This window comes from Capsicum annuum, chromosome 3 (genome assembly GCF_002878395.1).
Source record: "Capsicum annuum cultivar UCD-10X-F1 chromosome 3, UCD10Xv1.1, whole genome shotgun sequence".
Classification (NCBI taxonomy): domain Eukaryota; kingdom Viridiplantae; phylum Streptophyta; class Magnoliopsida; order Solanales; family Solanaceae; genus Capsicum; species Capsicum annuum.
Genome location: NC_061113.1, coordinates 8,337,484 through 8,348,523, shown reverse-complemented (window position 1 = coordinate 8,348,523; position 11,040 = coordinate 8,337,484).

Genomic DNA, 11,040 nt, shown 5'->3' with positions numbered 1-11,040 from the left:
ACTTCTCTTCCTCTATTCTTTTTTTTTTTTTTTTTTTGTAGTTTTTGTTAGTTATATAAATTCAGCGACCTTTGTTCCATTAAGAAAAAAGCAAGATCACGCTAGTGGTCAATGAAGTGAGTTGATTAATATAAGATTTAGAGTTCAAACATTAGTGGATGTAGAAATACTTGATGATTTTCTTTTCATATGTCCTCCCGATACATGCATTGATGGAAAGTAACCGATATCTCATGGAATTAATCGAGATCACTTATACATTTCGTTAATGGTTTATTTGAACAATTTTGCCTTGAGAATCTATATTGTGATTTAACATTTTCAGAAAAAGATGTTTTTTGTAAAAGATATTTTGCCAATTTAATTTAAGACAAACAGAAACTAGAAAGTGACTTAACCTAAAGATCCATCATGATTCATGCATTTTCTGAATCAACTTCCAGACAACTTTTGTCTTTTGGATTAATCAAAGAAGCTTAATGTACTATAGAGCTTTGAAACATTTATGTCTCAATTTAGAAAGCAAACAACAACAACAACATATCCAGTGTATTCCCACAAGGTAGGGTTTGAGGAGGGTAAGTGTACGCAGTCCATACCACTACCTCATATGAAGGAGAGAGGCTTTTTCCGATAGACAGATAACAGTATAACCAACACACAAACAGAAGACATAGAAGCACACAATAAAAATGGAATAACATACCGCTAGATAATAATGAAAACAAGGCACCCACAAGGTAGTTTGGTGGAGCGAATGGGCAATTTTGTGAAACTTGCGCGCGCCATTGCGGGTAAGAAGGGGTTTGGGCATATGGCTGCGCACTATATACTGGGTACGGGGGTGGTGGAATGGAATATAAAGGATTTTGTGGAGGGTAGTAATGGTGGGGAGGAATATATGGAGCTTGGGCGTAGACTTAGGCTTGGGATTGGGGATAGGGGAGAGGTGGTCTTTTGGGATAGGAATGGGTTCCAGCTACGACAGTCGCTACATCCTCTTTCTTCTTTTTACCTCCAAATGGGCCAGATCCTCCTTGAATCGTTTGTGTGGTGGCTTTTAATGCGGCAAAACTCACTATTCGGCTGGTCTTAATTTCGTCCTCTATCATCTCCCCCATTTTGAGGACTTCTATAAAAGATTTTCCCATTGCCGGAAGTAAATGTTGAAAATAGGTCTCATCTTGCGCCTGAATAAAAACTTCTACCAACTTACTTTCTTTCATTGGAGGCTTTACCCTGGCGGCCTGTTCACGCCACCTTATCGCGTATTCCCTAAAACCTTTAGTGCTTTTTTTCTTCATGTTGACCAAGGATTTTTTGTTCGGAATCAAGTCGATGTTGTACTGAAAATGTTGAACAAATCATCCCAGCTGTTCCATTTATCGATGTCTCGATCGATAAACTATTCTGAGGCCAGATCTGAAAGACTCTCGCCAAAGAAGACCATGAGCAATTCTTCCTTTCCTCCTGCAACCCTCAACTGGTTGCAATAACGTCTTAAGTGTGCCACGGGATCGCCGTGTCCTGCATACTTCTCGAACTTAGGCATCTTAAAATCGGGGGGAAGATTGATATCTGGGAACATGCAAAGATCTTTATAGGAAACACTCCGAAAATCTCCGATCCCTTGTAAATTCCTCATAACCTGCTCTAAACTCTTCAGTTTCTGAGCTATGATATCCTGTTCCTCCATTGCAACAGGTTTCTCCGTATCAAATGGAAATGCAGGCGGCTGAGTGTACCCATACGGTTCATTCATTTGCAAAGTAGGCTCCGGGGCATAATACTGGCTATCTGAAACCTTCAGTACTGGCTCACTGGCAGACCTAGGAAGCCTCATTGTGGGACACGCAGCATATATGGGAGTTTCATGTGGTGGCGGAGCCACGAATACCGGTGTGGTCGGTGGCGCTGGCTGAGCAGCTGGTCTTGATTGGGGAGCTGCCAAGGGCACACCAGAACTGCCAGGATAATAATGTCGTGGAGTGAATTCTGGTGCGTGCTCAGGTGACTCAGTAGGAACAGAGAATTGTGCCTGAGAGAGCGGTGGGCAGTTAGAGATATTCCCAAGACCTTCAGGGAGCGGAGGAGGAGGCATTCCGCTGGCCCATGCCCGGTGCAAATCTATCAATTGTTGCCTTAGCCTTACTACCTCATCATTGTGTTCAGAGCTTTCTTCCCTGTGATCCTGATCCGGGTCAATGAGCGAATTTTCAATCTCCCTGCTAGCCATGGCGAGCTTTGCTTTGGATCTAGTGAAGTATGGATGACTAGCCAGAGTGCTGCAAACCTACCACTATTATCTGAAAGAACATGCTCATCAAAGATGACATCTATTAGGATTAGGGCACGCAGCAAGGATGGAAATCACATTGGTAAAATTGTCCTAACTTTATGTTCATTTCTACCAGTTTTTTAGGGTATCGAGGTCATTTTAACATCATTCTGATTTTTGTCTACACCTTTTTTTTATTATATATTTTTTATTTATTTATTTATTTTTTATCTACACTTATCATTATTATCCATCTCTGTTTTTTTCTTTTCTCTCATTATCTACCTTTATTTTATCATTCTTTATGGCTTTTGTTTTTCTTTAAAAGAGGAAAAATAATAAAAAACAACGAAATAAAATAATTAGATCAAACCCAAAAGTAGGTTGCCTACGTATCATGTTGTACATGAATCAGATCTTGCGTAGTTCGGGCAGCATGCGCCTAAATATCATTCATTTTTATTTTTTTTGCGAAAACAAAAATAAACAAACCAAGGAAAGACGTAACATCACATTTTGAAGAAAGAAAACAACAAAAACGTACAAAAGTTTGGGACCACTTTAAAACTAAGCAACAAATACGAAACAACATTATAGACCCCTAAGACGACGTAGGTGAAATTACTAATAAAGACTCTACTACCAAAAACAACTTGACTTTGACTTAAAACAGACACCACCCTACAATGACAGACACATAAAAGACTCAAACTAAATAAAGATAAGAAGTGCTCTTTCAGACTGGTGCTCTGCGTGATGACCCTGGCTGATATGGACCTGCCTCTGAAGTTCTCTTTCTCCCATTTAAGCTTTGTAGCATATCTTGTAAAGACACCCTGATACCGGGGAAGAAGCTTCGGGCCCGTATTCCTGCTTCATGAGGAGTGCACTTGGAAAGATTATTCTGACATCTTTCTACCATCTTGAACGAATCTGCTAACTGAACTCTCAGTGTTTCCACTTTGAACCCTACACTTTCATCCTGATGGTCGTCTACTATGCATTCTTCTTGTATTCTCCCTCTAAGCTGTGCTGGTAAGGGTTGATTGATACCCCGAGGGACAGATTGAAGCCAGACCTCATATCCCTGAGTGTGACCTGGATTATCCAAACTTTCTTTGAGTGTGTCCACACCTAGCTTTGTTGCATGCTTCCAAAACTGCTCATACTTGCTCTCACCTAGTGCCTGGTCCTTAAAGTACTCAACATCCTTCAGAAGATCCACTGCTGGTGGTACGTCCTGCAGTCTACCCAACTGGCGCATTACCCTAGAAGGACTGTATGGTCTAGTGCAATTGAGCCCTAACATAACTAAAGAGAGCTGTGTCTGACAACCCAACAAGATTATCTTCGGTCGAAGCCACAGATAAGTCCACAAAATGTTATCTCCGATTCTTGGTTCAAGAAATTCAATCCAAGCCTCGACTTCTACGGGTAGCGAGAATTTGTCCAAACGCAACCTGGCATCTATGGCTTTCACTCGATTGGGAATACAACGATCTAACACGTCTGGTCTAACTAAAGGAGGTGTATGCAAATGCTCTATCATCCATAACAGCAATATCAGGTTACTGCCCTCAAAAAATCTCCTTCCCTCCCTTCACTTCGGTTAAAGCCTTATATATTTCTGCTAAGATAATGGGTATGAGAGTGAACCTTCCCTTTTGATTTATGCCCTTGTCGTTTTGCTCCTTATGAAATAGGGCCATCACACAGATTGCAAACGGGTATTAATACGTCTTTCTTCTAGTGGAAACACTAAAGTACCTAACAAAACGAGGGTGAAGACTTCAAGACGCTTTCTCTCCCACTTCTCGTTAGTCACATGAAATTCATCCCAAAAGCAATCAAAACCTTCCGAGGGCCCGAATCTAGCGAACAAAAAATCTAGGGAAACCCACGAGTCACTTAAACAACCCAAACGAATACCCTTACTTTTTAAACCACTAGACTGCAAAAATCTCACGCCAGTATGATTTCGTGCTCGGATCATATCCTTCTCGATATAGGGCAAATGCAACAAACCGGATATTTCTGCCAAAGTAGGAGTCATTTCACATTCCCCAAACCTGAACACCAAACTACTTGGATCCCAAAAGGTCAACAAAGCCTCTATTAAATCTGGACGAGGGGTAACATGCAGAAGTTCCATAAGATCACCTAATATTTTAACCAGTTTCTGCTGATCAACATAGTTAAACATTTCCCACCATTTGATTAACTTTTTGGGCACCTTGACAACCATCAGAACTCTAGACTTGGTGGACAAATTCATCCTGTAATAACATACAAGATGTTATCTCAAAAATTCGACAGGAGTAGAAGATTCCCAACCCTTGGGATTTTTGACGCAAACATATGTCGATGGGACAGACCACATCCATGACTCCAATTTGCCGAACAGAAGTATTGAGCGAAATCAGTCTACTTGGCAAACGGCTCTCGATTACGGGGCGAGAGACCTAGGCTAATACTAAGACAAAGGCCAACACAAAGAATTACCGGGCCCACCAAGGGTTGCCTACGTATCCCAACCCAAGGGAAGGGAATCAGGTATGCGTAGTTCATCCCGATTGGACAATTAACGATTAACTAATAAATTGACCCTAACTTAAGAGACACTGCCAAAACAAACGAATAAAAACTTTTTGGATTTTCAACTAGACACTTCAACTAAGACTGACACCACTAATTATGTAGAAAAATCTTTTTGGTATTTCGTTTTTGACAAATAAGTAGAAAAGGCAAACAAAACCCTCTTTTTTCATTTTTTTTTTACGGTACTTTACAAAACTTACAAAAAAAATCTTTTTGAGTTTTTGGATTGTGAAAAACAAAAGACATAACGAATTCTAAAATAAACTACGACATTCCTCTTTTTTCATTCTTTTCGACTTACTTTTTTTCTATTTTTCCTTTTTCATTTTTGCCTACGCACCTTACTCCTAACAATTTTTTTTTCAAAAATCAGTCCGTCAAATGACCACGTTACCCTTAAAAATGCAGCAGTTAGCACGTAGGGATGCTTTAGAGGTGAGTCTCCTACAAAGGGCCATGTGGGTCCCGCTAGGTCTCCGTATGATGCACATAAGCATGAACTAAAGGCTGACCTACGTTGTGGTTCACTAACAAGGTTGTTCGGAGGAGCGTATGGTCGATAGTGGCTGCTTTGCTTTCCACCTACTCCATAACACCGACGGCTCCCCCCCTAAAATAAGGGTGACTCAACTAGAGGTTGTGTACAACACGTGTACTACGGACTTATTGCAGAAAGAAGGCCGGGGGGTGGACTTATGATGACAGATATAAAGCGGTAACACATAGGATAAATACAATAAACAAAGAGCACGAAAACGCACAAAAGTGAAAACAACATCAACAATAATCACAAACAATGTTTATACACTCGTAATGCCAAACAAAGCCGATACTACTCCAAAAATAGCTCGAATTCTCATACTGTCCCCAGCAGAGTCGCCAGAAGCTGTCACACCTCTTTTTTACGTACTCCAAAAAAATGTATATTTTAAGTCCGAAAGGGTTTTATTATTTAAGTGGTTTTATTATTTAAGTGACAAGAAATGAAAATTTATTTCGGAAAAGGATTATTTATTCAGAGTCGCCACTTGGCATAATCCGGTGTGCCAAGTCACCTTTGGAAAATCCTTTTCGAAACCATTTGACTCTTAAACTGGTTTGCGAACAAAGATTCCGGCTAAGGAGTTCTGTTGACCGAGGGGAAAGTGTTAGGCACCCCTCGATCCCGTGGTTCAACCACGGTTGCTTGGGTAGAGTGTATCAACTATTTTGGCATTACGAAATGTACAAACCACACAAAAGCACGCAAAATGATCAAACAATAACAAAAACAAAACAAAAATGTAAAGTCCAGTCCAATTATTACAACCCGAAATAAAAAATACTGAAATAACCCACACTAGTCCTAAACCATGCTTTACCCGATGCCTCGCGCCTTGATCACGAACATCCTTAGCGTACAAAATTCTTTGGGGCATTCCCCGGTGAGTAAATACAAATTACCTCGGGGCATTCCCTGGTTAAATAAATACACTTTCCAAACACGATAAACAAGACATTCAACAAATATTCCAATCATTCCAACACTACACCGATCCTAAACTTGCCTACCCGAGCTTACTGTTTGCCTACCCGCTCGACGACATATCGCATTCAACATCAACAATGTATCAAAAATATCATAATATTCACTTTTATCAATTTTCGATTCCCGTCCCCAAATCTATTTCAACCAATCGCACCATTAAAACTAATCAACTTCTTTCATCAATACACCGGAGTCACATCGCCAAACACGTGATCATAACAACAACAACATCAGACAATTACAATCACCTAACACATAATCATAGCCATTTCAACCAAAAAATAAAATAAAGAAGAAAGTACGGGAGTAAAGAGATGGACCTCAAGAGCTTTCGATTGATTTTAATAAGAGAGATAAGAGCCGCTTCAAGAACCTCGATAAACCAAACTTCAGACTATGATCCAACTCCAACCCGGTAACCTTCGAAATTCCATCCGAAACCCCGAAACCAAAACAGTAACCAAGTTTCCAAAAACCAGTACGAAAACCCACGAAGAATACCCAACAGGCCCAAAACGAGACGCAAATTCAAACGGAATAGCGACAAGGAACCTTTTCTGGGGCAACAAATTGAGGCTTTCCGTCAAGATTCCGGCCACCAAACTCTACACCGGAAACTCGATTTTAACATGAAATTAAGAAGAAAGACCAAGAATTCTTGTGATCTCCTACATATTTCCAAAATACCCAAGGCTGAGTTTTGAACGTTTTCCTCCTTTCTCGACCGATCTGAAACTTTTATATCTTTTAAAACTCGTTTTCTCCCCTTTCCCTCGAATCTGACAAAACCTCCATTTTTGGACCTCTCTAAACACTCCCTCTTTTAGTGATGGAATTGAAGGTATTTATAGTTAAATTAGAACTTCAAAATTTGAATTTGACACTTAAATCTATAGAAGCCGACGGATAGAAAAAAAGATGGGGATTCAAATTCAAAAACACGAAAGAGACATCACATAACCTAAAATTTTGGACGATCCTTGGACCTTTAGTGTGGATTTGAAATTGATTTTCAATTCTTGTACCGATTTGGAACTGTTTTTCTAATGTCCGTTGGTTTCACGGGTTGGAGGAGATAAAATTGAGGGAAATCTTGACAAGTGAGGGCAGCCGATGGTCAGTTATGGTGGTGGATAGGGTTTCATTTTGGGGGTGGTTGAGGAGAAGAAGAAGAACAAACAAGGGAGGGGTCAGTAGTCTTGCTATGCATTTTTTTGAAGAATGGATGGAGACTAGTCGATGCTTCTCTGATAAAGAAGCAAAGACGCGCCTGTGCTCATTATTGAAGACCAATTTTCTTGAGATATGCTGTGTTATTATATTTTTTTTTGTTGTTGATGATCCAAAATCGTCCTTTTCTTTTTTGTTACTGTTAATGCCAAAAAAATGTTCCTCCTCGAGTATGTGTGTATCTGTGTATATATATTGTGAGGTGGGTATTAGGGTAGGGTAGGTGGGGTAGGGTATGGGGTGGTGTGGTTCATTTGGATTGGGTAGGTTGTTAGGATAAGATAGAATTAGTTATGATAGGTTTTGTTAGGAATTGTGTTATTTTATTATTATTTTTAATTTTTTTTTGTATTTTGTGAGGGTATAATAACATGGGTGAGGGTACACGGTAGGATAAAATAAGAATGGGTAAAAACGACATCGGGGAGGGACGAAATTAGGTGTCTACATTTGTAGTCATTTGAATTTTGTCATCATGCGTGACAAAGTCTTCACTAGGATATATTCGATACGAAGGAAAATATTTTTTCCTAGAAAAAGTTATAGCTACTCTCGAAAAATAACATCGGTCTCTAATTTTGCTAATCCAAAACACCATAATTTATTTTGCTCAAATTGGACATACAAATAGGGTTTGATCCCCGCCTCTGGCGATTAGAGCAAAGTTTGTGGTCAGTTTTCTACAGCAAAATGCGCTGACCGAGGAACGAATGATTAATCTTACGACTGCTGACTGTGGGGATATCTTGGGAAACCAAAAAAAGAAAAAAAAAGTTGAATGGGTAAAAATTCAAAAATCATAAACTTTAAATTTGAGACTCGCCTCGGAATATAAACTCAATACAAGTAAACTTAAGCAACCTAGCTATTTTTGCTTTCCCCTTAGTAAATTTGCATTCCTCGAATAAATGGTCCCTAGCTAATCACTAAAGAAATTAAAATTAGTTACGGATTTCATTGCTAATCTTTATTAAATCTCTCGTAGTCAATAGAATTTGTTGATTAATATTTATTGTCAAATAAAATTAGTGATTAATTTTGTTATTTAATTGTAAAGCTGGCTGTCATTAATTAGTACCCACTCCTTTTCATTTTATTTGGCCACGGTTAACTTGACACATTCCTTAAAAAATAATTAATTAAAGGTGTATTATCTTGCTAAATTAATTTTATTAATAATACTATAAAACTATAATTTCGACTATTAGTATCTCATATAGTTAGTTAATTAATACTAATGGGAGCATGAGAAAGAAGTAATAGAACTTTTTTGATTTCTGGACAAGTAATCTGAAACAATTCCTTTTAATATCATGTTTGATAATTATTCAGGAGGTAAGTTGTTTGTGTATAAAATTAATAAGATGATTTGTTCGAAATTTAAAACCGATATAAAATTTATATAATTATTTATGTACGATACAAGATGGAATAATTAATATGCTAATAACTAAATTTTGGATGACTAATATATTTCGTTTTAGTCTATAGATTCCATAATATATTAATCCACTGACTTGTTGGGAATCTAATAACCACATATCAAAAGTCAGAGTTAGAGGATCTTATTTGTTTAATATCCAAATATAAATTAATGATTACGAGATATATGTGCTTGCATTACAAGTTAAAGAAATTGTATACGTATAATTACAGGTTTGAATTTCAAAATTTAATAATAAATATATTCTCATAGAGTACGTGATTAAGAGTTTGTTTGATTCTGAAAGTCAATACTAATTGGAATCTAAGCAATTATTAGTGTTTAATTAAGAACTGATTAATGTACTTCTCAACTAATTGATTATGATTAATTTCTATTAGTTGGAAAGGTAATTTCAATGGATTTTAAAATATGCACGTTAGGAGTAGTTATATATGTAAAGATTAAAATGAAGACAAACTCGCTAGGATGGTCAAGCTGGTTAAGTAAGTAATCTTTCTTCGAAATCGGGGGTCTTATCGTTTTACGTTCGAAATTCTCTACATATTTTCTCGGCCGAGTTCATTGCAGACTTGTCTAATGTAGTTACGGGCTATTACACTGAAGCGGGATTTTACCTTACACTCATTCAAAGTGTTTGATCGTCAATATCCAAAATTGCTCAATTAAAATCAACAACTCCTACACAGAGTTTCAATTTATTGTAACAACAAATTGTTAATAGCCCAATATCAAATTCTGTCAAGATTCAAATATATTGTTTTTGGTTTCGAACCAATACTGAAAAATAATATGAGTGTTGGGGTTAAGATTAATCGAAAATTTTTATCGTGTTGGAATAATTAAAGAGAAAAATATTTCTTGTTAGGTTAGAATTCCCAATATTTAGGACTCAAATTCAATGATTTTGATTGAGGCGCGGGGGGAAATTTCATTCATCCTACCGCAGCTATTGCACTGATATCAAAATACAAGTATCTTAGTGAGGGTTCGAGCCAGCCTATGGCTAGGGGGTTCGTTTGAACCTCCTTCGATGTAAAATATACTATTTATACATGATTAAAATTATTTTTTTTATGTATATATATATATAGTAGGTGTTCGATCCCTTTCAGCTAATTTTTCTTCAAATATTGAACCCTTAGTTGAAATAGTGACATGATTATCTCAAAATAGAAAATTAATTAATTAATTTGGCAAAATCTCCAATCGAGCATAGAACTCTCAACATCTAATAACATGTGCACCCATGTGATTCAAGAATTTATTTATTATTATTTTATTTTCACTGAGTTTATTTTCCTAGATATATTGACCACAATCATTGACCTAGGTATATCATTATATTTGCTGTAATTTTAGAAGAAAAAATAAAGTCATTTGACGTTTTTAATTTAGTTTTTTGTTTTCCTGTCCAAATAAACTGAAGAACAATGAATCTAGCCCCTAGAAAAATAATAAAAATTGTCAAAGTCTACACATCTACTAATTTAACTTTGTTAGAAAGGTGAAAAAGCAACGACGTAAATTAAACGTACGGTATTAAATATTAATTAAAGAAATAAAAAAAGGTTAACTTTAATTTTTTCATGTTAAACATGCTCCATTGGACATGTGGTGAAAAGAAACTCTTTGGGAATTAGAGTTAGAAAGAAACACTAACAATGGTGCACAATTAAAGTTACCTATGAAACCTAATTTTTTTCATAATTAACCTTTTTGTCTATATGATTTTTTTTTAAAAAAAAGTAATTAATCGCTATATGATTTTTTTTTTTTAAAATGTAATTAACAGTATAAGCAGAAGGGTACGTGAAAAATAACAGTAACAACGTAACAACAATATACTCAGTATAGTCTACAAGTAAAAAGTTTATATTATTTGTCAATCTGATAAATTTATCAAGTTCTTATCACAAAAAATAGAAAACCTCAAAATACCTAAGGACTTGTTCATTTTCA